Below are 27,555 nucleotides of genomic sequence, written 5' to 3' on the forward strand. Positions count from 1 at the left end.
AGACCTAAGGAAAGGGACATCTACAGCAGTCCAGCATTCGCATTTCAAAGTCACCCAATAACATTGCAGGTGCTGTCCAGTATCTGCATTTCAAAGTCCTGCCCTCAGACTCTGATAACCTTCCAGGAGGCCCTGCCCCTTCTACCTGGCCTGATAAGCATCCTTCCTCTAAGGCAGGCACCCTAGAGAGAAACCCCTTGGCAAAGCTAGCCAGGCTTCCCCTGTCTGACTTCAGTGGGAAACTCATAAAGGAATTTTTTGTATTTACACCCAAGAAGTCCTTTGTTCTGGAGAAGAAGGAAACAGCAAAAAGGTAGAAAGGCAAGACCCAGCCCCTTAAAAGCCCCAGCCTAAATGTGAACTAGGCACTCTGGTTTGTCTGGAGAGGTGCCCATCTGTTCTTACGTACGTCCCAACCCTGATAAACTTTGCTACTTTGCTTTCCACTGCTCTCTGTCTCACACCTGAGTTCTTTCTTGCACAAATACAAGGACCCTTAGCTTCTTCTCCAGTGGCATTTCCATAATGTGTTTAATTTTTCCCATGTAATCAGACAATTCCTTCAGCTTTTGTTTCTAAGGGTATTCTATCCAAGGCTTTCGTGTTCTTCAATAATATTTTTAGATAGGAAGATAGAAGTCAGCCTATGTGTGTGAAAGCAGCCATGGAAAACAAAACACGTGCTCTGCAGAAGTTATGCAGTAGTCTTAGAAGCATGTGCAGGCCAGCAGCACCAGTCAAACAGAACCTGAAGGGGGCAGTGGGAATGAAAAGAGGGACAAGGGTGCAGAGAATGGAGCCAAGACAAGGCAGTGTCTCAGCGACATTTATACATAACCAGCTATAGGTCAAGGCAACACAGAGGATAACACCATACACAAGCAACTTATCGGGCTTTCTGCATCACAGTCATAACATAGTTAATTTTAGCAGAATGTTCTTGTTTGATCATTCTCCTTCAACATGGGAGTACGTGACTTTTTTATCCCAGGAATTCCACAAGCCAAGACGGACCTTGACTTGTTGATAACTTCTTTATGGGCTGCCTACAGAAGCAGGCCTTGGGAAACAGCCCAATATTTTATACTACAAAGTCCTGCCTTATCCCAATAACTTCATAGGTGGTTCTAGTCTTCCCCTCCAATAAACACACACCCAGAAAACACTGTTCACTTGGTGCAAAGAAGGCTACTGAGTCTGATAACATTACCTAATTTTGTACCTGGGAAAGATTTTGTCTAGGAGAGGAGTGTGTGTGTGTGTGTGTGTGTGTAGAAACAGTGAGAAGTAGACACCCAGCTCTTAGAAATCCCATTATTGACCAGTGCCTCAGCTCACTAGGCTAATCCTCCACCTGCGGCACCAGCACCCCAGGTTCTAGTCCCAGTCGGGACACCAGATTCTGTCCCAGTTGCTCCTCTTCCAGTCCAGCTCTCTGCTGTGGCCTGGGAAGGCAGTGGAGAATGGCCCAAGTGTTTGGGTCCTGCACCCACATGGGAGACCAGGAGGAAGCATCTGGCTCCTGGCTTAGGATTGGCACAGCGCACTGGCCACCACGTGCTAGCTGGAGTGGCCACTTGGAGGGTGAACCAATGGAAAAGGGAAGACTTTTCTCTCAGTCTCTCTCACTAACTCTGCCTGTCAAAAAGAAAGAAAGAAAGAAAGAAAGAAAGAAAGAAAGAAAGAAAGAAAGAAAGAAAGAAAGAAAGAAAGAAAGAAATCCTGTTGTTAACTTCTGCTCCTCACAATCAACTTCATAGGGACATCTGTGGAAATTTACAGTAGGTTTTTAAGAGAGCAGGGAAGCCCCAGGTCTCTATTCTACCATTAGGCTGAGGCAGAGCTGAAGGACTCAGGTGCTGACCACCAGGAGGAATCAGAGAACTTAAGCCTTGTCATTGATCTAGCAACAAGCCATGACATCTGAAACCAGAGACTGTCAACTCTTCCATGGCTTCACCACACCAAAGTAATGGGGGAAAATGGTGATGAAGGAAGGTGCCTGGGGTGCGTGTCTCACAAGGAATTTAATGTGGACACGCAGTGAGCAAAGCAAGATTTATTTACATGAGAAACCTCTTGCCACAGCAGCCACTAGGGGGTCTCCAAGAGAGGGAGACCTGAAAAATGGAGTGGAGTTTTTTAACCATAATTTGGGTGAGCAGAATAGTAACAGCTAACAATTAGTCAGAGGCTGGGGACAAAACCCATAAATAATCCTGTCTAGCTTGCTCTTGTTAAAACAAAAATCCAGCTGAATAGTAGGATAGGCAAATTCTTTCTATTCTCCTGATAAAACTAGAAGCTCAGAAGGGCGGATCATTGCTTCCTTGCTATTCTCATGATGAAACTAGAAACTGGGGGAGTGGGATCACCACTTCTGTCTTGCTAATAGACAGGTTCTGGGGAGAAGCAAGCATCTTGTCCACTCTTACAAGAATTCCCCATTAGGTCATCTAGTCCTTACACCAGCACCCCCTGCATTACAACCTCTTTATAATCCCTGATCACCCTCCTCCAACAGCATGGTAGTCCTAATGAAGGCATCCTACCTTCCCCTAATCTTGTGAGTAATATTTGCAGAAGAGTTTTGGAAGCCTACTGAAAAAAGGAGATGATTTGGAAGGGCAGGCTTTTGACCCAGCTGACAGAGAACCCTCCCCCAACTGAGGTAGAAAGCACCTCCCTCCTGACACCCTGGACTCCCCTGACTGGCTGGTGGGACCTTCCTCAGAACAAAGCCTGAAAATCTGCATAATTGTCAATTGAATAGACTCATTGTTTTATTTCAAGCCTGGTGCTCCAATTACCCCTGTCCCTTTAAACACCCTTTGTGCTGCGGGGTTTGGTAGAAAAAGGCTTCTTTGGATTGGGAGGACTTTCTTTCCCAAGACTGCAGCTGCCTTCTGGAAATACACCCTTTCCTCTGGCCAGCACTCAGCTATGGCGAATTGAAGCGGTGAGCATCCAGAGCCGGATTATGTGTCTGGAAACAACACTGGTGAGCTAGCCCAGAAGTCTGCGATGTATTTTTGTTGTTGTTGTTGTTTAAAGATTTTATTTATTTATTGGAAAGTCAGAGTTACACAGAGAGGAGAGGCAGAGAGAGAGAGGGAGAGGCCTTCTATCCGATGATTCACTCCTCAATTGGCCATAATAGCTGGAGCTGCACCAATCTGAAGCCAGGAGCCAGGAGCTTCTTCCGGGTTCTCCCACACAGGTTATGGGCCCAAGGACTTGGGCCATCTTCTACTGCTTTCCCAAGCCATAACAGAGCTGGATGGGAAGAGGAGCAGCCGGGACTAGAACCAGTGGCCATATGGGATGCTGGCACTTCAGGCCAGGGCATTAACCCACTGAGCCACAGTGCTGGCCCCTGGAATGTATTTTTCAAGTGGCTTAACCCTTTCACATTAGTAAGGACAGCAATGGTCACTTGTACCTCCACCCCAGAGCTGCTTTTGAGCTAACATTTTGGCTGGGACTCTGGGGACATCCCCGCAGCTTCTGAGAGCACTTTCTCTCCAGGACTTTCCTTTCTGTTCCTGCTGGACATTAGCTATCTTGCGGGGAGTCAATGGCTCCCCTTTGTGTCCGGAGTCAACAGCTCTGAGACTGGGTAAGTTGAACCAGGGGCATACCTGCAATTTCTGTCTCTGCTCTTTGGGCTCATGGCATTTGGACCTGGTTTAGGTCATTTTTTGTGATACTGGTGTGTAGGAGATGGATTCTAAGATTTTTACTTCAGCCTCCCTGTGAGGAAATTTGGATATTTTTTGGAAGAGTACTCATTTGGTTGTTTGTATGAGGATTTCTTCCTCTTGGGTGAAATATGAGTGGTTCAATTTAATTTTCATCCAAAATCACCTTGAGTTGCATCGTGGCTGATTGGGCAGGATATAGTTACGATCTTATGACTAAGAAAAAAATGGTGTTCTATTGTAATATTGCATGGCCTGCATATGTGTTAAATTTAAGAGAATGTGGTTGTTAAGTGGGATTTTTAAATGTTTATTTTATTTGAAAAGCAGAGTTAGAGAGGCAGAGGTGGGGAGGGGTGTCCTGTTAGGAAAAGAGGCACAGAATAGAGAGGTAGTGTATGAATTTATAGCTGGACCGAATTTATTCAGGGAAAATAAATCTGTAGAGATGGGTAACCAACTGCCACTGTCAATGTGCCCATGATGGAACACCTGACAGAAGGCCCTGACCCCCAGGGAAGGCTGGGGATGGGGGTGAGGTAGGGGGCAGCAAGCAGAGGGGAATTCCTGGAACTGGTCTTTCAGGTGGCTGTAAGGGGTGGAGTATGAAGACAGCAGAGTGTGAGACCCAATTGAGGTGTTTTTTTTTTTTTAAAGATTTATTTATTTACTTGAAAGTCAGAGTTAAGCAGAGAGAGAAGGAGAGGCAGAGAGGGAGAGAGAAGGCTTCCATCCTCTGGTTCACTCCCCAGATGGCCACAATGGCCATCGATCTGAAGCCAGGAGCCAGGAGCTTCTTCTGGGTCTCTCCCATGGGTGCAGGGCCCCAAGGACTTGGGCTGTCTTCCACTGCTTTCCCAGGCATAGCAGAGAGCTGGATTAGAAATGGGGCAGCCAGGACTCAAACCGGCACCCATAAGAGATTCCTGCACTGCAGACAGCGGCTTTACCTGCTATGCCACAGTGCAGGCCCTCCAATTGTGTTTCTAGGGCAAAGAGTACATTCCAATGTTTATCTCTTTTGTTCAATGCAGGAGAATGGCTGAGGCTTATGTCCTTGTTCCTTGTTCCATCAGGTCCTTCATCTACTGGTTTACTTCTCAGATGGCTGCAATGGCCAGAGCTGGGCTGATTTGAATCCAGGAGCCAGGAGCTTTCTCTGGGTTCCCCCCACACAACACCCAATGTAAGGGCCCAAGGGCCCAAGGGCCTGAGCCATCCTCCACTGCTCCCCCAGGGCCACATCAGAGACCTGGATCACAATTGGAGCACCCAGGACCAGCCCCAATGGGCACCCACATGGGATGCTGGCACTCACTGCAGGTGGCTGCTTTATCCAATATACCACAGCATCAGTGGATTTCTAACAGTAGAGGTTTTGTGAGAGTTCTGGTAAATGGGACGGAGTAAGCATTTAAATCCCTTAAACCTTCCAGCAACTGTGTCTGTGGCTGTTGATGCCCAAGGAGACAGGTTAGGAGTCCTTGTCAATTTAGAAAAAGCAGGAGCTTCAGCTCTGCCTTAGCCCAATGGTAGAGCAGAGACCCTGGGGCTCCCTGATCTCTTAAAAATCTATCATAGGGGCCAGCACCATGGCTCACTTGGTTAATCCTCCACCTGCAGCACTGGCATCCCATATGGGTGCCAAGTTCTAGTCCCGGTTGCTCCTCTTTCAGTCCAACTCTCTGCTGTGGCCCGGGAAGGCAGTGGAGGATGGCCCAAGTGCTTGGGCCCTGCACCCACATGGGAAACAAGAAGTACCTGGCTCCTGGCTTCATTCAGATTGGCACAGCGCCCGTTGTAGTGGCCATTTGGGGGGTGAACCAATGGAAAGAAGACCTTTCTGTCTCTCTCACTGACTATCTGTCAAATAAATTTAAAAAATTAAAAAAAAAATCTATTGTAAATTTCCACAAAGGCCTCTGATAAAATTGACTGTGAGGAACAAGAGTTAATAAAGCAATAAAAGATGTTTTTCCAACAGAGTGCTTACTGAATCTGAAATGAGGATATAATTATCTTCATGTATGTTAGTGTCCAGTACCATCACTGGGACTAGCGTTGCTTTCCAAGTTAAATGCTAAGTAAATTTTTCAGGTTTCAACTGTGGAACAATAGGGTTAATTGAGGTTACTAACAGCAGGAAGTAATTATATTCAGTTGATTGGAGCTTTTAAAAAGGAATTTTAACCATATTAAAGCCATCCTCCTTCCCTTTTCCTTTTCACATTTTATATAGCAAAAACCAATTACTGATATTGTATATTGCCTGAATTACTCTGGTGAATAGTAGCATTTGTATAATGGTGGACTTTTGCCCCAGCTAACAAAGAAGCCTTCACCCAACTGATGCTGAGTCCCCTGGTTAAGAGGCCTCATCAGAAAAAAGCTTGGGCATTTACATATTGTCAATTAAGGTGACTCATTGTTTTATTTACCTCCCCCTGAAGCTACCCTTGTCCTTTAAGAAACCCTTTAGCAGTTATGGTCTGGGATAGCAGTAGAAGATGGCCCAAGTCCTTGGGCTGCTGCACCCAAGTGGGAGACCCAGAATGATCTCAGGCTCTTGGCCTCGGATTGACACAGCTCTGGCCATCACAGCCAATTGGGGAGTGAATCTTTGGATGGAAGACCTCTCTCTCTCTCTCTCTCTCTCTACCTCTTCTTCTCTCTCTGTGTAACTCTGACTTTCAAATAAATAAATAAATTTTTAAAAATTAACCCTTTAACAGAGATAGAACATTTTATATCAAGAGCTCTCTCTTGGGGCTGTACTGTGGCATATAGAGCTGGACCTCCACCTGTAGTACTGACATCCCATGTGGTCACTGTTTCATGTCCCTGTTGGTCCTCTTCTGATCTGACTCTCTGTTTTGTGGCCTGGGAATGTGGTGGGAGATGCCCAGGGGGGCTTGGGACCCAGTACCCATGTGGGAGATATGGGGAAGGCCCTGGCTCCTGGCTTTGGATTAGCCCAGCCTCAGCCATTGTGGCCATTTTGGGGGTGGTCCAGCTGGTGGAGAACCTTTCTCTCTGGCTCTCCCACTCTCTGTGGCTCTGTCTCTCAAATGAATAAATAAAATCTTAAAAAAAAAGAGAAATTTCTTTCCCCAAGATGCCAGCTTCTAGAAATAAGCTCTTTCTTACCAACATTCATCCCTGTGCAATTGGCTACCCACATGGTGAGCCATAGGGCCTGATTAAAAGATTTAAAAAGAATTGCAGAGATTTCTATATTTTTCTGTGTCATAATGTATGCTATGCATTATATGTGTGTACTGTTGTATGTGTAAAAGTTGGTTGTGCTTATTTGTGTTATTTAAAATCACAACGTAATTTTCACCTAAGCACAGACATTAGATGAAAAGATGATGCAGTGTTCATTGCTTTCTATGAAGTCAAATTTAAAGTTGTTCTTTGGCAAGATCATGACTTAAGAGAATAACCATACTTATCTAATATGTTAGTTTCTCAGGCAATGTAAGTATAGTTGCTAAAAAATGAATTGGTGGTCTTTGCTGTGGCACCTTGTGCATCATCAGGTCCCTGTAACCTAAGGGATGTCTCCCTCTCCTCACCTTACTGAGAAATAGACTCAAGTATGCACTGACTGGAGAGGAGGTAGAGAAGATAATGTAGCAGTGCTGGGTCAGAATCCACAGCAAGGTTCAAGCTGATGCTGCAAGCCTTGCTGGATTCATGGATATGTGTGAGATGGAGCAAACATCAGCATCAAGCCGACAGGTGAGCATTTCTGCCTAATCTTTGACACCACAGGGCCATCTTGCTGTTCACTACATCACAGAAGAAGCCACGTGGTGGCAGACATGAGCTGGAAGTGGTATACAAACTGAACACACACTGAAGAGAATGCCCAGTACGAGCTGTGCAAGGTGAGGAGGATGACTGGGTACAAAGGGAATTCCACCCCTGATGGCTCATGATGCTTGTGCCATGCACAACCCAGATCCTCTCCTCAAGGTGATCATGGGATGGATTACTGAGTTGGGGACCCTATGCAATTTGACATGAGGTAATAGACCAGGTTTTCCTGCCCAGGGATAAGAGCATCTCTGACTTACAGTGGCTGAAGAGAGATAAAGCAGTGTAACAGCTACTCTGCAGTAGGATGACTTTTTGAATTGCTAAATGTAAAAGATAGATTTTTCTAAATACATGTACTCTTGGCTTAAAATATATAGAAGGCATTGGGCCTTTTGGTAAATTTTTTTTTTTTTGACAGGCAGAGTGGACAGTGAGAGAGAGAGAGAGAGAGAGAGAGGTCTTCCTTTTGCCGTTGGCTCACCCTCCAATGGCCGCCATGGCTGGAGCGCTGCAGCCGGTGCACCACGCTGATCCAATGGCAGGAGCCAGGTGCTGCTCCTGGTCTCCCATGGGGTGCAGGGCCCAAGGACTTGGGCCATCCTCCACTGCACTCCCGGGCCACAGCAGAGAGCTGGCCTGGAAGAGGGGCAACCGGGACAGAATCCGGTGCCCCGACCGGGACTAGAACCCGGTGTGCTGGCACCGCAAGGTGGAGAATTAGCCTAGTGAGCTGTGGCACCGGCCCGGTAAATGTTTTCATAAGTTGTTAACATATAACTGTTCAAAATTACTTGCTAAGTTTTCACTAAACAGTAAGTTACCAAGGATAAGAAATAATTTTTAAAGATTTATTTATTTAAATATTTAATATTTGCAAAGCAGAATAACAGAGAGAGGGAGAGGGAGAAGGAGAGAGAGAGAGAGAGAGAGAGAGAGGTCCCCCATCCAATGGTTCACTCCCCAGAGGGCTGCAATGGCTGGACCTTGCAGATCTCAAGCCAGAAGCCTGGAGCCTCCTCCCACTCTCTCACATGGGTGCAGGGGCTAAAGGACTCTGGGCCACCTTCTCTGCTTTCTTAGGTCATTAGCAGGGAGCTGGATTAGAGTGGAGTAACCAGGACTTGAACCAGTGTCCTTATGGGATGCCAGCACTCCAGCACTGTGGATGGAGGCTTAACCTACTATGCCACAGCACCAGCCCCAATAAGAAATAATTCTAAGTCAACATCCCCAAGTCTAGAATTTTTGAAATATTTATTTACGTATTTGAAAGGCTGAGTGAGAGAGAGATAGACATCTTCCATCTACTGGTTCATCCCCAGATGTCTGTAATAATCAAGCACTGGGCCAGACTGAAGGCAGGAGCCTGGAGCTCCATTCAGGTCTCCTACATCAGTAGCAGGGGCCTAAACACTTGTGCCATTTTCCTTTGCTTTTCCCAGGCCATTAGCAGGGAGCTTGATCTGAGGTAGAGCAGCTGTGATATGAACCAGTGCCCATATGGGATGCCAGCATCACAGGTGGTGGCCTTACCCATACATCACAACACTGGCCATGACATTAAAAATTTTCAAAGTGCGGGCAGCATCATAGGTTAAGTGCAGTCTATCATACCTGCATCCCATAAGAGTACTTCTTTGAGTCCAGACTGCTCCACTTCTAATCCAGCACCCTGCGAATGTGTCTGGGATAGCAGAAGGTGGCCCAAGTGCTGTGACCCCTGCCACACATGTGGGAGAACCACATGGACTTTCCTGGCTTCTGGCTTCAATCTGTCCCAGCTCTGGCTGTTGTAGATGATTGGGGAGTGAACCAGATAGACAATCTCTTTCTCATTGGCTTTATTTTTCTGTAACTCTGTCTTTCAAATAAATAAAACTAGGATTTAGTCCCCTATGTTAAATCAGTAAAGTTTTTTTAGAAAATATAAATATTAACAATAAATATTTGCTAGAGATTTTTAATATTTGATTTTAAAGTATGATAACTTTCTAAAAAAGATTTATTTATCTGAAAGGCAGAGATACAAAGTGAGAAAGAGGAAAAGAAAGAGCTCTCCATCCAATGACTTACTACCCAAATGGCCTCAATGGGTGGGGGTTGGGTCAGGCAGGAGCCAGTAAGCAGGAGCTAGGAGTGCCTGCTGAGTCTCCCACACAGGTGCAGGGACTCAAGTACTTGGGCCACCTTCCTCTGCTTTTCCCAGGTGCATTAGCAGAGAGCTGGATCAGAAGTAGAGCAGCTGGGACTCAACTGAGCCAGAGTCCACATGAGATGCTGGCACTGAGGAGGAGGCTTAACCTTCTATACCACAGTGCCTAAAATTTTGAGAGAGAGAGGGAAAGGGAGAGGCAGAGTGAAATGTCTTCCATCCATGGGTTCACTCCCCAAATGACCGCAATGGCTGGAGCTGAGCCAATCCAAGAGGAGCCAGGAGCTTCTTGTGGGTCCCCCATTCTCAAGAACATCTTGCTCTGCTTTCCTAGGATTAGCCTACTACGCTCCAGTGCCTGGCCCCTCTAATAACATTTTCAACCATCTTCTCAACTGCAGCTTCTTACAGTTTCCATTTGGTTGACTCCTTTCCAACAGCTAGTCATCTCTTATAAGCTGTTTTCTCCTCCTTTATTGTTTAGTTATGGCCTGTCATGAGAAATGCTTGTCTTTATAGCTGATATTGTGGCACAGCGGGTTAAGATGCTGCCTGTGATGGCAGCAACCCATATGGGCACTGGTTTGATTCCTCATGGCCCACTTCTGATTCATCTCCTAGCTAATGCACCTGGGAAAGCAGGAGAGGATGGCCCAAGTCCTTGGGACCCTGCACCCATGTGGGAGACCTGGATGAGTCTCCTGGCAGTGACTTCTGCCTGGCTCAGTTGTAGTGGCCATTTGGCTAATGAACTAGCCAATGGAAGATCGATCTCTCTCTCTCTGTAACTCTACCTTGGAAATAAATTAATCTTGAAAGAAATATTTATCTTAGGAGACTAGGGATAATAAGAGTACTTGATCTTTACACCTAATTTTTTAAAAAGCTTTATTTATTTATTTGAAAGTCAGAGTTACATGGAGAGAGAAGAGGCAGAGAGAGAGAGAGACAGGTCTTCCATCTGCTGGTTCACTCCCCAGATGGCCAAAACAGCCAGAGCTGTGCTGATGTGAAGCCAGGAGCCAGGAGCTTCTTCCAGGTCTCCCAAATGAGTGCAGGAACCCAAGGACTTGGGCCATCTTCTGATGCTTTCCCAGGCCATAGCAGAGAGCTGGATAGGAAGTGGAGCAGCCAGGACTCAAACCAGTGCCCTTATGAGACGCTGGCACTGCAGGCAGTGGCTTGACCCACTACGCCACAGCACCAACCCCTACACCTAATATTTTTTAAGCTTTCTTTTTATTTTAAAGGCAGAGTTTACAGAGAGAGGGAGAGACAGAGATCTTTGGTCTACTGCTTCACACCCCAAATGGTCACAATGGCTGAACTTGAGCCACAACAGCCAGGAATCAGGAGCTTCTTCTTGTTCTCCCACCTTGCTGTCAGGGGCCCAAGGACTTTTTCATTTTTCATTGATTTTCTAGGCACATTATCAGGGAACTGTATCAGAAATGGAATAGTCAGGACTAGAATCAGTGTGCATGTGGAATGCCTGTGTCACAGGTGGTGGCTTTTACACTCCACGCCACAACACTGGCCCCTACACCTGACTTTTCTAGATGTATTTAAATTGTTCTATGGGATTTTTTTTTCTGCTTTTGTTTCTAAGGTGTATTATTTTCTTTAATTTTGTTGTATTTATTTATTTGAAATGCAGAATTACAGAGAGGCAGAGAGAGAGAGAGAGGTCTTCCATCTGATAGTTCACTCCCCAGATGACCACAATGGCCAAAGCTGCACTGAGCTGCAGCCAGGAGCTTCTTTTGGGTCTCCCACAGGGATGCAGGGGCCTAAGGACTTGGGCCATCTTCTGCTGCTTTCCCAGGCCATAGCAGAGAGCTGGATCAGAAGTGGAGCAGCCAGGATGTGAACTGACACCCATATGGGATCGCAGCATTGCAGGCGGTGGCTCTACTTGCTAAGCCACAGTACCGGCAACAGGTGTAATCTTTTCTAAGTTTTTTCATTCTTTTATAATGTCGAATGCTCACAGCCTCCAGTGTCTAAGTTTGGGTACCTTTCCTTTGGGTTTAGCTTCTAAGTAATCTGGAGGAGCTTCCCATTAGAAGAAACACAGCACAAAAGAATTTTCTTTACCTTTTGGTTACTACAGAAGGGAAAGAAATTTTGTGTTTTGTCAAGATTATCTCATGTATTCTCTGACTTTGGGTTTAGAAAACTGAGTTTTAAGAGTTGAGATTTTTAATATATTTTAAATGTCTATGTCTACTAATTAAATATTCAATATACTTAATATATTTATACATAATTTGACTTAATATTATGTAAGTGATTATTATAATGATTAGGGATCCTATGTGGTCTTCCATCCACTGGTTCACTCCCCAAATGACTGCAATGGCCAGATCTGAGCTGATCAGGAGCCAGGGGCCTCTTCTGGGTTTCCCATGTGGGTTCAGGGGCCCAAGGACTTGGGCCATCTTCTACTGCTTTCCGAGGCCACAGAAGAGAGCTGGATGAGAAAAGGAGCATCTCATATGGGATGCTGGTGCCACAGGCCGGGTCTTTATCCTGCTGTGCTACAGTACCAGCCCAGAATAGCAGGCTTTGACCCAGCGAACAAAGGAGCTTCAGCCCCATCAAAACATCTTCACCTGGTTGATGCCTTGGATATCCCCAGATGAGCACTTATTAGCGCAAAGCCTGAATAGCTGCCAAATTGTCAACTAAATAGAATCACTTTGATTTCTAACCTCCATCTGAAGCTACCCATTTTTTAAAAAAAAGATTTATTTATTTTATTCGAAAGGAAGAGGTACAGAGAGAGAGAGGAAGAGATGGAGAGAGATTTTCCATCAGCTAGTTCATTCCCCACATGGCTGCAATCACCTGAGCTGGGCCAGACCAAATCCAGGAGTCAGAAGCATCTCCCAGGTCTCCCAAGGGGGTGGCAAGGGCCCAAGCACATGGGTGACCTTCCACTGATTTCCCAGCTGCATTCACAGTGAGTTGGATCAGAAGCAGAGCAGCTGGTGCCCATATGTGACAGTGGTACTGCTGGCTGTGCCTTTACCCCATATACCAGTGTCTGCCCCTCGACCCATGTTCTTAGAAACAGCTCTTGCTGGCTTGTTGGGTGGAAAGAGCACATTTTAGATGAAGAGATCTCTTTCTCCCCAAGATGCCAGCTTCTTAAAATAAATGCTTTCCTCTCTGGTGAATCCAGTTGTCGAGAAGCAAGGGCCTGATTACTGTTCAGTAGCCTTATTTTGTGCTGACTTTACATAAAAAGTATAAACACCCACAGAATGCTTACCCAAGTGAATGAATGGGCATTTGTCAGTTCAGGTGTCTTCCTGATTTCTTCCCCCACTGCCCTCAGAAGTGACCAGGTCTAATTCTTTGTGTTTCTTTTTGTAGTTTATGATCTGCTTCTTCCAAAGAAGAATTTTGCTTGTGTTTGTTTCTTGGCTTTTCAACTTTTCAGGATGCTGATACTAACTATTGATATTTTACACTAAAAAGATGTCTTCCTTTTTTGCCTTGAGTGTTTTTTCCCCAGATATTTCTTTTTTTTTTTTTTTTATTTTTGACAGGCAGAGTGGATAGTGAGAGAGAGAGACAGAGAGAAAAGTCTTCCTTTGCCATTGGTTCACCCTCTAATGGCCGCCGTGGCCAGTGCGCTGCAGCCGGCGCACCACACTGATCTGAAGGCAGGAGCCAGGTGCTTCCTCCTGGTCTCCCATGTGGGTGCAGGGCCCAAGCACTTGGGCCATCCTCCACTACCTTCCTGGGCCACAGCAGAGAGCTGGCCTGGAAGAGGGGCAACTGGGACAGAATCCGGCACCCCGACCGGGACTAGAACCCGGTGTGCCGGTGCCACAAGGTGGAGGATTAGCCTATTGAGCCATAGTGCCGGCCTCCCCAGATGTTTCTATTCTAGGTTGTCGTTCAGGCAGTTCACGTCAGTGGTTCCAGTGGTTATGGAACGTTGCTTTCTTCTAGATTATTATTTGATGTCTGTGACTGTTACTTTTTTTAATTCCCCACCAATGCTAATGCATGGCAAATATTTTAAATATCTGAGAAAAATATTGTTAGGCAGCAGGTTGTGGATAAATTCAAATTTAATATGAAGTATTCATAGAGTGGAGGGATTATCTAAATTTGCATTGATGTGTATTTTGTGATTTGTCAACACTGGGATGACCTTATTTCCTTATTCCATCTAGTAGTAACTGGCATCTCTGATTATTCATTACTAAATACCAGTTTCCAGTGACTTGGTATTTCCACTTTTATATTTATTTGTACTGATTACCACTGATGTATCTGTAATGCCCATTCAGCTGTATGGATTTTACTTTGCACAGATTGATGCTAAGGAAACAGTGTACTATCCTTTTGGAAAACTGCCTTCAGTTTCATTGTGTAACACTTAAAATTTTTCTGACCTAAATCCTAATCAGAACTGAAGCTATCTTTGTGTTTATCCTACTCTTAATGTACTTATATATTTTCACTTGAAAAAAATGGAATAATTTAGCACATTAGTGGTGATAAATATGTGTGTAGAAGTGAAATAAACCTCACCACATGCATTCTATCATGTATGTAGTTGGATACTTTTAAGGAATTTGAGATACAGAAAAAAAGCAAGAGATGTTTTAAGGAAAACAGTCCTGCCTGAGTAATTTTCTATATAATATAGATTATAGTGAAATCATAATTTTTTTTGGTGTACTGCTACTTATTTGAACAATTGTGATGAACATTATAAATTATTTCTATACGATTTATTTATTTGAAAGGCTGAGTTACAGAGACAGAGGAAGAGAGAGAGAGTCCTTCCAGCTGCTGGTTCACTCCCACATGTCCTCAATGGCTGGGGCTGGGCTGATCTGAAGCCAGTAGCCTGGAGCTTCTTACAGGTCTGACATGTGAGTGCACGGGGCCCAAGGACTTAGGTGTTCATCCACTGCTTTCCCAGTCCATAGCAGAGAGCTAGACCAGAAGTAGAGTAGCTGGGACTCAAATTGGTGCCCATATGGATGCCCACACTGTAGGAGGTGGCTTTACCCACCACTCCACAGTGATAGCCCCTGACAAAGATTTTTTTTTACAGAATTGGTAAGAAATTAATATTTTAGTTAGTCTAACAATAGTTTATGTTTAATCAAAGTGATTGGTAGACTTGTGTGTGCTCATTTGGCATCTTTTCTGTTTTTCCCATGTGTAAAGATTATATTCCCCTGTCGCTCCCCCTCTTCGTGGAGGAACAACACAGGACCCTGCGCTGTTCTTTCGTCTGCTCAGCCCTCCCCGGGTTTGCTGCTGGTTCTTCCCGGGTTGGCTACTGTCCCTTCCACCTCCGTGGAAGGGCGGTTCCCCCTGGCCACTTTCCCCACTTCCGCAGGGGAGCGGCACACCGCCGGCTGGCTCTCTCGGGGGCTGCACAGGTGTTCCCCTTAGATGTTCCTCTTAGATGTTCCTGGTGCATGCCGTCTCTCTCCTCCTTTATAGTCCTCCTCCGCCAATCCTAACTCGGCTGCCCACACGCCGAGTACGCTGCTCTCCTCCAATCAGGAGCAGGATCAGCTCCGGGAGGTCAGCACTCAAGTTGGCAAGAGGCAGCTGCGTAGAAGCTGTTTTCTTCTCTCCCAACGCCATATTGTGGGAGAGCAGATGCATAGAATAAGTCTTAATTCCAGTAACTTAGTCCAGTCCGGGTTGCTCCCCATATTCCCCCACAGGGAGGCTACTTCATTTTTGTCACTGAGCCAATATGCCCATTTTTCTATATACATTTCCTTCATGCTCTTGATTAGCACAGTAGAATCTAGGAAGAATCTAGACTTTTTGTCTGACCCCTCCTTCTAAGCAATTTCTCTTGCAGATAAGATTCTAGAGACATCTACATGTGGCCAAGACCGACAAAAATAAATATATTGCTGGTAGGTTATTTATTCCTCAGCTTCTTTCACATTGTATGATAAGAGTCTTATGAGATTTTTTAAATAAATTGGAAAAGCATAAAGAAATATAATTCAGAATCAGGATTCATATAAGATAAAGTAATAATGGTTTCAAGATTTAAAGCCATCTGAGCTGAATTCACATTGGCCTTAATTTTTTTATTGCCATAGCTACAAGACTTTTTATATGGTTTGAATTCAAACTTTGGCAAGAATTTGCTACATCAGAAAAAATTAAAAAGATAATATTTTTAATTATTAAAATAGAGTGTCTTAAGCTTTTTGGAGGCTGAACTTGCTTCATGGATTAGATCAGAAAATGTGTAGAGGATAGAATCTATTGCAGGTCCTTAAATAACTCTCCATAGTTTTATCACAGTGAGTGTACAAATGCAGGATTACTACACTCCACAAAGTTATGTTTCGGGCAAATTATTCCATTTATCAATGGCATAAACTATAGTCAGAGCCCAAGACAATTCTCTAGTTTTTGACTTGAGTCTTTTGCCATCTTTTTTTTTCTTTGACAGGCAGAATGGACAGTGAGAGAGAGACAGAGAGAAAGGTCTTCCTTTATCATTGATTGGTTCACCCTCCAATGGCCGCTGCGGCTGGCGTGCTACAGCTGGCACACCATGCTGATCTGAAGCCAGGAGCCAGGTGCTTCTCCTGGTCTCCCATGTGGGTGTAGGGCCGAAGGACTTGGGCCATCCTCCACTGCACTCCACTGGTTCAGTCTTCAAATGGCAAAATAGTTGGAGATGGGCTGATCCAAAGCTAAGAGCCAGGAGCTTCCTCTGGGTTTCTCAGGTGGGTTTAGGGGCCCAAGGACTTGGACTATCTTCCACTGCTTTCCCAGGACAAAATCAGAGAGCTGGATCCAAAGAAGAGCATCTGGGGCCCTTGCTGTGGCATAGTTGGTTAAGCCTCTGCCTGTGGTGTCGGCATCCCATATAGGCACTGATTTGAGTCCCAGTTGGTCCACTTCCAATCCAGCCCTTTTCTATGGCTTGGGAACATAGTTGAGGATGGCCCAACTCCTTGGGCCCCTGCACCCAAGTGGGAGACCTGGAGGATGCTCCTGGCTTCTGGCTTTGTATCCTCCAGGCTCCAGCTATTGCAGCCATTTTGGGAGTGAACCAACAGATGGAAGACCTTTCTCTGTCTCTGGCTCTCTCTCTGCAACTCTACTTTCAAATAAATATTTAAAAAAGAAGAAGAGCATCTGGAACACAAATTGGTGCCCATATGGGATGCTGGCACCATGGGTGGAGGCTTAGCCTACTCTGTGTTATGGAATGAGAGAGAAAGGGAGAGAGACAGAAAGAGAGAGAGAGAGACAGAGACAGACACCTTCAATCCATTGATTCACACCCACAACAACCAGGACTGAGACAGGGTCATAACAGAGAGCCAGGAATATAGTCCTAGCCTCTCACTTAAGTTGCAGAAGCTTAATTTCTTGAGTTGTCAACACTCACTTCTAGTGTCTAAATTTACAAAAATTGTGACATTGCAGTATATTGGGTTAAACAGCTGCCTGGGATTCGAGTATCCCTATGGGTTCTAGTTTGTTTCTTGGTTGCTCCACTTCCAATCCAGCTCCCTGCTTAGGGCACCTGTGAAAGCAGCAGAAGATGGTCCAAGTGCTTGGGCACCTGTCACCCATGTGTGAGACCCACATGAAGCTTCTCACTCCTGGTTTCAGTCTGGCCCAGCTCTGGCTGTTACAGACACTTGGGGAGTAGAGCAACAGATGGAAGATCTTTCTCTGTCTTCTCCTCTCTCCAAAACTATGTCTTTTAAAACAAAAAAGTAAACAATTAAAAATAAATAAGATGAAAAATGCATCATTCATTCTTTGCTTTTAAATATTGCTACCAAGTAGCCTTGACTCAAATCATCAAAATGAAAATTTTTCTGGAATGTTCCTTTCATATCTTTTTTCCTTAGAAACCTTTTATTTAAGGAAGACAAACTTCATCCATTTCATAATTACAACTTTAAGAACATAGTGACTCTACCCACCATAGCCACCCTCCCACCTACACTCTTCTTCCTCTCCTATTCTCATTCCTGTTTTTTACTAAGATCTATTTTCAATTAACTTTATACACATATGAGTAACTCTATACTAAGTAAAGAGTTCAACAGATAATGTGAAAAAATTGTTCCTCAATAGTCAAGACAAGGGCTGTTCAAAGTCATTGCTTCTCAAAGTGTCAATTTCATTTCTATAGCTTACCTTTAGGTGCGCTATTAGTTATCACAGATCAGGGAGAATATATGTTTTTTTTTTTTTTTTCCTTTTTAGACTGGCTTATTCACTAAGTACGATGTTTTGAGGTTTCTCCATACTGTCTTCCATGGTGTCTTTACCAGTTTACATTCCCACAAACAGTGGATCAGGGTTAACTTTTCCACACATCTTTGCCAGTGTTTGTTTGATTTCTATGTGAATGCCATTCTAACCGGGGTGAGGTAAAACTTCCTTGTGGTTTTGATTTACATTCCTCTGTTGAATGGTGATCCTGAGCATTTTCTCATGTATCTGCTGGCTATTTGGATTTCTTTTTAAAAATACCTATTTAACTCCTTTGTCCATTTCTGCACTGGGTTTTTCATTTTGCTGTTGTGGAATTTCTTGAGCCTTTATAAATTCTGGTTATTAATTCTTTATCAGTTGCATAGTTTGCAAATCATTTCTCCCAGTTTGTCAGTTGGCCCTTCACTTTGATAACTTTTTTTTTTTCTTTTTGCAGTACAGAAGCTTCTCAATTTGATGTGATCCCATTTGTCAATTTTGGCTTCGATTGCTTGTGCCTCTGCGGTCTTTTCCAAGTAGTCTTTTTCTATGCCAATGTCTTGCAGGGTCACCCCAACTTTCTCTAATAATTTGGTATCAGGTTGTTATTTAAATTTTTTATCCATTTTAATCCATTTTGAGTGTATTTTTGTAAGGTGTAAAGTAGGAGTATTGCTTCATACTTCTGCATGAGGAGATCCAGTTTTCCCAGCACTATGTGTTTAAGAGACTATCCTTCTCCAGGATTGATTTCTGCATTTATATTCTGTTCCATTGGTCTATCCATCTGTTTTTGAACAAGTGCTAGGCTCTTTTGATTACTGCACTATAGTATATCTTGAAACCTGGGAGTGGTGCTGTGATACAGTGGGTGATTCTCCACCTGCAGTGCTGGAATCCCATGTAGGCACCAGTTAAAGTCCTGGCTGCTCCTCTTCCAATGCAGCTCTCTGCTATAGCCTGGGAGTGCAGTAGAGGAGGGCCCAAGTGCTTGAGCTCCTTCCTGTGTTTGCATTGGAGACTTAGAAGAACCTCCAGGCTCCTGACTTCGGATTGGCCCAGCTCAGGCCATTGTGAACAATTGGGTAGTGAAGCAGTGGATGGAAGACCTCTCTCCCTCCCTCTCACTGTCTGCAACTCTACATCTCAAATAAGCCTCCAGCTTTGTTTTTGTTGTTTAAGATTGCTTTAGCTATTCAGGGACTCTTGTGTTTCCATATGAATTTCAGCATCCTTTTCTATATCTGAGAAGAATGTCCTTGGTATATTGAATCAGTATATTGAATCTTGGTGTATTGAATCTTTAAATTGTTTTCAGTAGTTTGGAGCTTGATATTGATTCTAACTCCATGAACATGAACAATTTTTCATTTTTTGTCTCATTTCTTTCTTTAATATTTTGTATTTCTCATCACAGAGATCTTTGACATTGCTTAAATTTACTCCAAGGTAGTTGATTGTTCTTGTATCTATTGTGAATGGGATTGATTTTAGAAGTTCTATGTCAGCTGTGGTATTGTCTGTGTATACAGAGGCTATTGATGTCTGAGTGTTATCTTATATCCTGACCTAATCCAATCTGATATATAAAAGATTATTTATTTATTTACTTGAGAGGTAGAGTTATAGACAGTGAGAGGGAGAGACGGAGAAAGGTCTTCCTCCCATTGGTTCGCTCCCCAAATGGCCACAATGGCTGAAGCTGTGCCAATCTGAAGCCAGGAACCAGGAGCTTTTTCCCAGTCTCCCATGTGGGTGCAGGAGCCCAAGCATTTCAGCCATCTTCTACTGCTTTCCCAGGCCATAGCAGAGAGCTGGATTGGAAGAGGAGCACCTGGGACTCGAACCGGCATCCATATGGGATGCCAGCACCGCAGGCATGGAGGATTAACCTACTGTGCCACGGTGCTGGCCCCTCCAATCTGATTTTGAAAGAGAGTCCCTAGAGATGGGAGGAAAAACAGACTAGATCCCAAAGGTTATGTTGGAAATTTGATGATCTTGAAACAAGAGAATGTCCTCAGAAGAAATCAAAACTTCAGGCAGCATAGTGTGAAACTATGAGAAACTAAATTTCTGTTATTTTATTCATCTAGTGTTTAGTACAATGTTATGGAATTTTCTCACTCAAAATTATAAATCATATACCTCATGTACTTGTCAAGTTTTTGTACATTTGATGTGATCTTTGGATTCCATTTTAGCTTTTTTCTGTATTTTTTAAGATTTATTTATTTCTGTGTCTTGATCCAAAACTTTATTTTTTTAATTTCTTTTTTTAAAAAGATTTATTTTACTTATTTGAAAGACAGAGTTACAGAGTGAAGAGAGGCAGAGAGAGAGGTCTTCCATCCGATGGTTCACTCCCCAGATGGCTGCAATGGCCAGAGCTGTACCATTCTGAAGCTGGGAGCCAGGAGCTTCTTCTGGGTATCCCACGTGGCTGCAGGGGCCCAAGGACTCGGCCATCCTCTACTGCTTTCCCAGGCCATAGCAGAGAGCTGGATCAGAAGAGGAGAAGTCAGGACTAGAAACTGCACCCATATGGGATGCTGGCACTTCAGGCCAAGGCATTAATCTGCTGTGCCACACGCCAGTCCCTTTTCTCTGTATTTTTGTTAAGCACTATTTATTAAAAATTCCATAGCTATAACCCATGGACTTGCAGTGCCATCTATTTATGAGTGCCATCTACTACAGCTAATGGTCTTTTAATGGCTTTCTCAGGTAACCAATGACCCAGTTTCTTCAAGTCTTCCACATTTAAGCTGTGCATCAGCTGTCATTTTGACCTCAGGCTGATAGAATGGTGTTTACTGATGGTCATTGTGGCTGGATGATAAAGAACAGTGATTTTCTGTGATTTTCTGAAATGTGACAAAATTTTCTTCCACTGTATCTGGAAAGAGTCATGTGGCCTTGTTTGCATTTTTAAGTATAGAAATGGGGGTGTAAGATCCTCTCACAAGAAACAACACTGAAGATGAGTGGTCCCTGGTCATCACATGTTGGAATGTCTCTTCTCCCACAGGTATCTTTTTTTTAAAAAAAATTATTTGACAGAGTTATATACAGTGAGAGGGAGAGTCACAGAGAAAGGTCTTCCTTCAGTTGGTTCACCCCCCAAAATGCTGGCACAGCCGGCACTACGCTGATCTGAAGCCAGGGGCCAGGTGCTTCTTCCTGGTCTCCCATGCAGGTGCAGGTGCCCAAGCACTTGCGCCATCCTCCACTGCCTTCCCAGGCCACAGCAGAGAGCTGGACTGGAAGAGGAGCAACCAGGAGTAGAACCCAGTGCCCATATGGGATGCTAGCACTGCAGGCAGAGGATTAATCAAGTGAGCCGCAGTGCAGGCCATCCCACAGGTATCTTAACTTTTCTCAACCAGAGACCACAATGTCCCATTTTACACTCAAATCCAGAATCTAGAATGATGCCAGGCACCCGTGTTATCTCCAGATGTAGCCTCCCTTGATACATAGACCTGTTAACAGAGGAAACAAGTTATGTGCCTTCTGTGTACCCATTGTAGAGGGTGAAAGCATGAGTAAGATAAACCAGAGTAACTCTTCAGGTTTTCAGATTCCTTTATGATCTGAAAAAAGTAGGGAGTCACGAAGGGTGGGGGGGATCATCATAGCAATTTGTCTATCATGGAGGCAGAAATAGGGAATGACCTAAGTTCACATGGCACACACTCTACTGAGGCCTTGATTATGCATCCTCACTGCACAAGTCTCTGCCCTCTGCAGTATCCTTCCTCTGCAATCCACATTGCAGCCTTTGGCAAAGACTCTCGGGGTTAGATTGCTTAGGTGTTGTATTTCCTATCTATCACCCTTGGCCTCTATGGCTTAAACCCTCAGTACTTTTTTGTCAGTTGGATTGCTTCTGACAATAAAAAGTGGACTTAGATATATGTTTTTGTAGTTTTAGATGGAGTCAACCTTTTTTTTTTTTTTTTTTTTTTTTTGACAGAGTGGACAGTGAGAGGGAGAGACAGGGAGAAAAGTCTCCCTTTTTCCGTTGGTTCACCATCCAATAGCCACTGTGGCCAGTGTGCTGCGGCTGGTGCACCACACTGATCTGAAGCAGGAGCCAGGAGCCAGGTGCTTCTCCTGGTCTCCCATGCGGGTGCAGGGCCCAAGGACTTGGGCCATCCTCCACTGCACTCCCAGACCACAGCAGAGAGCTGGACTGGAAGAGGAGCAACCGGGACAGAATCCAGCACTCTGACCGGGACTAGAACCCGGTGTGCCGGCGCCACAGGTGGAGGATTAGCCTAGTGAGCCATGGTGCCAGCTTGGAGTCAACTTTTTGAGATGATTTTTTAATCTTTCATTTTATGATTTTTTAAACATGTTTTATATATGCTTCATTCTCCTTTCCTTTGGCCAATTTTGAGCATTTGAAAGCATTTGAGGTCTATTTAACTGTTCACATATTTAACAGTGTTGTCATGGCCATAACCTTCAGGTATCAGTTACTTTGGAGATGACAGATTGCTATCATTTCCCAAAGGATTGCTTGTACTTTTTAGAAGAACTGGAGGAGGCAATGTTAAACAATAATATATAAAATAAGAATACTCTCTGACCCCCACTATTGTCCAGCAGTGGTCATGTTTCATCTTTTTTTAATGGTTTATTTATTAAATTGAAAGGAAGAGTCATAGAAAGAGGAGAGAGAGAGAGGTTCTGTCTGCTGATTTGTTACACAAATGGCTGCATTGACTGCTGCTATGACAGTCTGAAGCCAGGATCCTGGAGCTTCTTCCATATCTCCTACATGGGTGGAAGAGACCACACCCTTGGGTTATCTTCTGCTTTCTGATACCTTAGCAGGGAGCTGGATGAGAAGTAGTACAGAGAGGTTTTGTACTGGCACCTATATGGGATTCCAGTGTTGCCAGCAGTGGATTAACCTGCTACACCACAATGTTGGCTCCAGTATTCTTTTTTTATTGAACCAACCAAATAGGTGTTTTCAGGAGATTCTTTGAGTCTTGCAGGTATAAATTGTGTGCAAATAATCTTTTTTTCAAGACTTAAAAGTTAAGCTATGGCCTGTAGTGCCAGCATCCCATATGGGTACCAGTCTCACTCTTTGCATCATATTCTTGTTGATTTTTTTTCCAATTTCTACTTCCTGTGCAAGTGTCCATACAGTCTTTCATGTACACATCATGGAATTGAACTCCACTTTCAACCCTCTGTGTAACCAATTAGTACCAAATTGTGTTCACGCTTCCTGTCTTTTTCTTCACTATTCTGACTACTCTATGTCTAATGGTTGGTCATCATACCATGTCTTCTCCAATTCTTCCTCTCTATTTCTTCATTCTCCTTCCAGACGTTGACTCTCAAATTCAAATCTTCTGGGGGCTGGTGATGCTGCACCAGCATCCAATATGGGTACCCGTTTGTGTCCTGACTGCTCACCTTCTGATCCAGCTCTCTGCTTGTGACATGGGAACATAGTGTAAGATGGCCCAAGTGCTTGGGCTCTGGCACCCATGTGGGAGACTTTGAAGGAGCTCCTGGCTCCTGGCTTCTGAGTGACTCAACTCTGGCCATTGAGGCCATTTGGGGAGTGAACCAGCAGATGGAAGAAATATTTTCTATCCCTCCCTCTCTGTGTCTGTAGTTGTACCTCTCAAATAAATCAATAAAATCTTGTTTAAAATCTTGTCCCTTTGATCTGTTATTTTTAAATATTTATTTTTATTTATTTGAAAGATAGAGTTACAGATAGAGGTAGAGCCAGAGAGAGAGAGGTCTTCCTTCCACTGGTTCACTCCTGAAATGTCTGCAACAGCCAGAGTTGAGCTGAACCAAAGCCAGGAGCCAAGAGTTTCTTTTGGGTCTCCCACATGGATGCAGGGGCCCAAGCACTTGCGCCATCTCCCACTGTTTTCCTAGGCCACAGCAGAAGCTGGGTTGGCAGTAGAGCAGCTGGGACTCAAACTGTTCCCTGTATGGGATGCTGGCACTGCAGGCTGGGGCTTTAACCCACTGTGTGGGGAGCAACTCGGACTAGACTAAGTTACTGGAATTAAGACTTATTCTATGCATCTGCTCTCCCACAATATGGCGTTGGGAGAGAAGAAAACAGCTTTTACACAGCTGCCTCCAGTTCAGCCAATAAACTGTAGGACTTGCTCCTGATTGGAGGAGAGCAGTGTACTCGGCGTGTGGGCAGCCGAGTTAGGATTGGCGGAGGAGGACTATAAAGGAGGAGAGAGACGGCATGCACCAGGAACATCTAAGGGGAACATCTAAGGGGAACACCTGTGCAGCCCCTGAGAGAGCCGGCCGGCGGTGTGCCGCTCCCCTGCGGAAGTGGGGAATGTGGCAGGGGGAACCGCCCTTCCATGGAGGTGGAAGGGACAGTAGCCAACCCGGGAAGAACCAGCAGCAAACCCGGGGAGGGCCGAGCAGACAAAAGAACAGCGCAGGGTCCTGTGTCGTTCCTCCACGAAGAGGGGGAGCGACATAATGGTGCCGTGACTCGGATATGAAGCCTAGGCAGGGTTTAGTGTCGTTCCTCCACGAAGAGGGGGAGTGACATAATGGTGCCGTGACTCGGATATGAAGCCTAGGCAGGGTTTAGTGTCATTCCTCCACGAAGAGGGGGAGCGACACACTGTACCACAGTGCCAGCTCCAATAAAATCTTTAAAAAAATGCAAATCTTCTAAGATAACTTTCCAAGTTTATGTGCCCTGTTTGAGGACATACGCAATATCTTTTATGTAAACAATAGCAATTACATTGATTTTTGGAAGAAATATGAAAAAGCTTATAAGTATACCTTTGTTTATAAATAATATTCAAAAACAGTGATTCATTCAGTTAACACTTCTTTGAACATGTTTACTGTTTTTTTCTCCTCACAGTCAAGGACCACTCACCTAGATATGGTGCATTTGTAGTTCCCATCACTTGGTCTAGTTTTTTCTTTGCCTTTTTGCCAGTGTGTTTTGCAATTTTATATTCATGAGGACACATTGATGAAGAGATATGTCTTTTCTGTGAAGTGTAACCTGATGATCCAAAAAAGTTTTATTTACTACTTATTTATTTATTTGAAAGAGAGTTACAGAGAGAGAGAAAGAGATAGATGTCCCATCTGCTGGTTGTCCCCAAATTGCTACAATGGCTGGGGTTGGGTCAGTACCTGCCCAGAACTTCTTCCAAGTTTCCCAGGTGGATGGCAGAAGTCTAAGTACTTCGGCCATCTTCCACTGGTTTTCCACATTTATTCACAGGGAGTGGATAAGAAATGGAGTAGGTGTGGCTCATATTGGTACTCATGTGGGATGCTGTGGGTTCAGATGGTAGCTTTATCTGCTGTGGCACTATACCATCCCCTAAAATTTATTGTTTAATAGATTTATTTAGAAAGGGAGAGAGACCTTCCATCATTAGTTCACTCCCCAGATGGTGGCAACAGCTGGAACTGGAACAGATGGGAGCCAGGAACTTCTCTCAGGTCTCCCAGGTGGCTGCAGGGCCCAAGGACATGGGCCATCTTATGCTTTCCCAGGTGCATTAGCAGAGTGCTGGAAAGGAAGTTAGCAACTGGGTCTTAAACAGGTTCCCTGTGGTTTTACGCACTATGCCACAAGGCCATCCTTCCAAAGTTTTTAAAACATTGTTAGCCTGATCTACTTTGAATGGACGTCTCACTTGATCTAACACCCTTCAGTTACACATTACACTTATGTCTACAGATTACACTGTGATCTTTTACTGAATAAGGGAAACTCTATTATAGTAAATTTCATAATTGCAAAGTTAATATGAAATTGATATGTTTTGATTATCATTTTCCTTTCTGTTGGCCTATAGCATACAAAAATTAGCTTCATCTTATATAAGAGGCAAGATAGACATAAAGAGAAGAATGAACTCCCTGTCACCCTTCTTTGTGATCCAGAGCTGATACCTTTTAGAGAAATGCACTGTTACAGGTGTGGACTGTGGACTTCACCCTGAAGGAGCAGCAGGACCTGGACACTTTAAAAGGTTTAATATTATCTGTACCACTTGTGTAGCCCCTGCATTTCCAGGCAAAAGAAGGAAATCATTTTGCTGATGGAGCAACTGTGTTCAGCATTAAGCAGCACAATTCTTTGTCTCTGACCCAGGTGAAAATACAAAATCCCCAGGATATTCAAACATGCCGCCTTCTTACAATTGATATGTAGTAAACCCTGCAGGGTTTTCACCCTGCCAGCCAACAGACAAGAGCATGTGGGTGGTAAATCTGAACTGGCTCTTCCTGGGCTTGGCTTACATGCACAGCAGGGGTTGTATGACTGTCCCAGAGGCATCAGCAGAGTCCAAAGAGGATTCATATGTGAGTATGGTGGTTGATAGCAAGGTTCAGAGATTGTAGGGTCTTGGTGGGGAGGCATCCTTGCCACATGCTAGCATCACAGCACTGCTTCTTTCCTACATGAAGATGGGGAGAATTACCCCTTCCTGTCTCCACCTTCTCCATTTTACTGTTTATTTCTTCTGCTTTCTTGTTTTGGCTTGAGTTTTCTCTGAAAAATTTTTTTAGTTTCAAATGTTAGAATTATAGCTATGCCACAGTGCTGGCCCCTCAAGTTTTATCCTGCTATGGAATGCATGGAACATTTCTCTGTATTAATACAAAAAAATTTTTTTTAAAAGTTTTAATCCTATACAGATTATATTGTTCTTTATTTTTTTAGTGTAACCTGATAATATTTGCCTTTATAAATATTCAACTGAAAAATAGTTGTAGATACTTTAGGGTATGATGTGATCATTTGATGAATGTTAATTCTGGGATTTTCAAATGAGAATTATTCACATTCTCTCTCTTTTTTTTTTTTTTTTTTTGACAGGCAGAGTGGACAGTGAGAGAGAGAGACAGACAGAAAGGTCTTCTTTTGCCATTGGTTCACCCTCCAATGGTCACCGCAGGCAGCGCGCTGCGGCTGGTGCACCACACTGATCCGATGGCAGGAGCCAGGTGCTTCTCCTGGTCTCCCATGGGGTGCAGGGCCCAAGCACCTGGACCATCCTCCACTGCACTCCCTGGCCACAGCAGAGAGCTGGCCTGGAAGAGGGGCAACTGGGACAGAATCCGGCGCCCCGACTGGGACTAGAACCCGGTGTGCCAGTGCCAAAAAGGTGGAGGATTGGCCTATTGAGCCACGGCACTGGCCCAGAATTATTCACATTCTTCACCTCATATATTATGGTGAGAACATTTAAAAACCTCTACAAGAAATTTGAAATATGAAATGCAACATTATAATTTCATTCATGGTGTTTAGGGGAAACTTTGTGCATATTTACCAATGTGTCCCCTTTATCCTTACTCCACCATTCTTCTCTCTAACATGCATTCCAGATTTTTAGTGAGATAATATTTGTCCTTTTGTGTCCTTCTGGGTTTGTCACTTCACATGATAATCTCTATATTCACATAAATTGTCAAAAGTGACAGAATTTCACTATGGAAGGCTCAGTGGAACCCCATTGTGTTTATGTGGCACATTTCAAGTCTATTCATGTGTAGGTAGATATGTCCACTGTTTTTACATCTAACATTCTGAGTAATGTGTAATACACATGAGAATATAGGCAGCTCTTC

At 44.1% G+C, this 27,555-nt stretch overlaps 1 long non-coding RNA gene across 1 annotated transcript in view; it reads left to right on the forward strand.

Annotated features, from left to right (window-relative positions):
* The first annotated feature begins 2,865 nt into the window (after nt 1–2,865).
* The window catches only part of LOC138844837 (uncharacterized), a 77,458-nt gene continuing 52,768 nt past the window's right edge, over nt 2,866–27,555 (forward strand). Inside the window, exons 1-2 of the long non-coding RNA XR_011381204.1 lie at nt 2,866–3,001; nt 7,479–7,594. This is a non-coding gene — a long non-coding RNA (uncharacterized lncRNA). The remainder of the gene's footprint in view (nt 3,002–7,478; nt 7,595–27,555) is intronic.

The sequence above is a fragment of the Oryctolagus cuniculus genome, chromosome 12 (genome assembly GCF_964237555.1).
Source record: "Oryctolagus cuniculus chromosome 12, mOryCun1.1, whole genome shotgun sequence".
Classification (NCBI taxonomy): Eukaryota; Metazoa; Chordata; class Mammalia; order Lagomorpha; family Leporidae; genus Oryctolagus; species Oryctolagus cuniculus.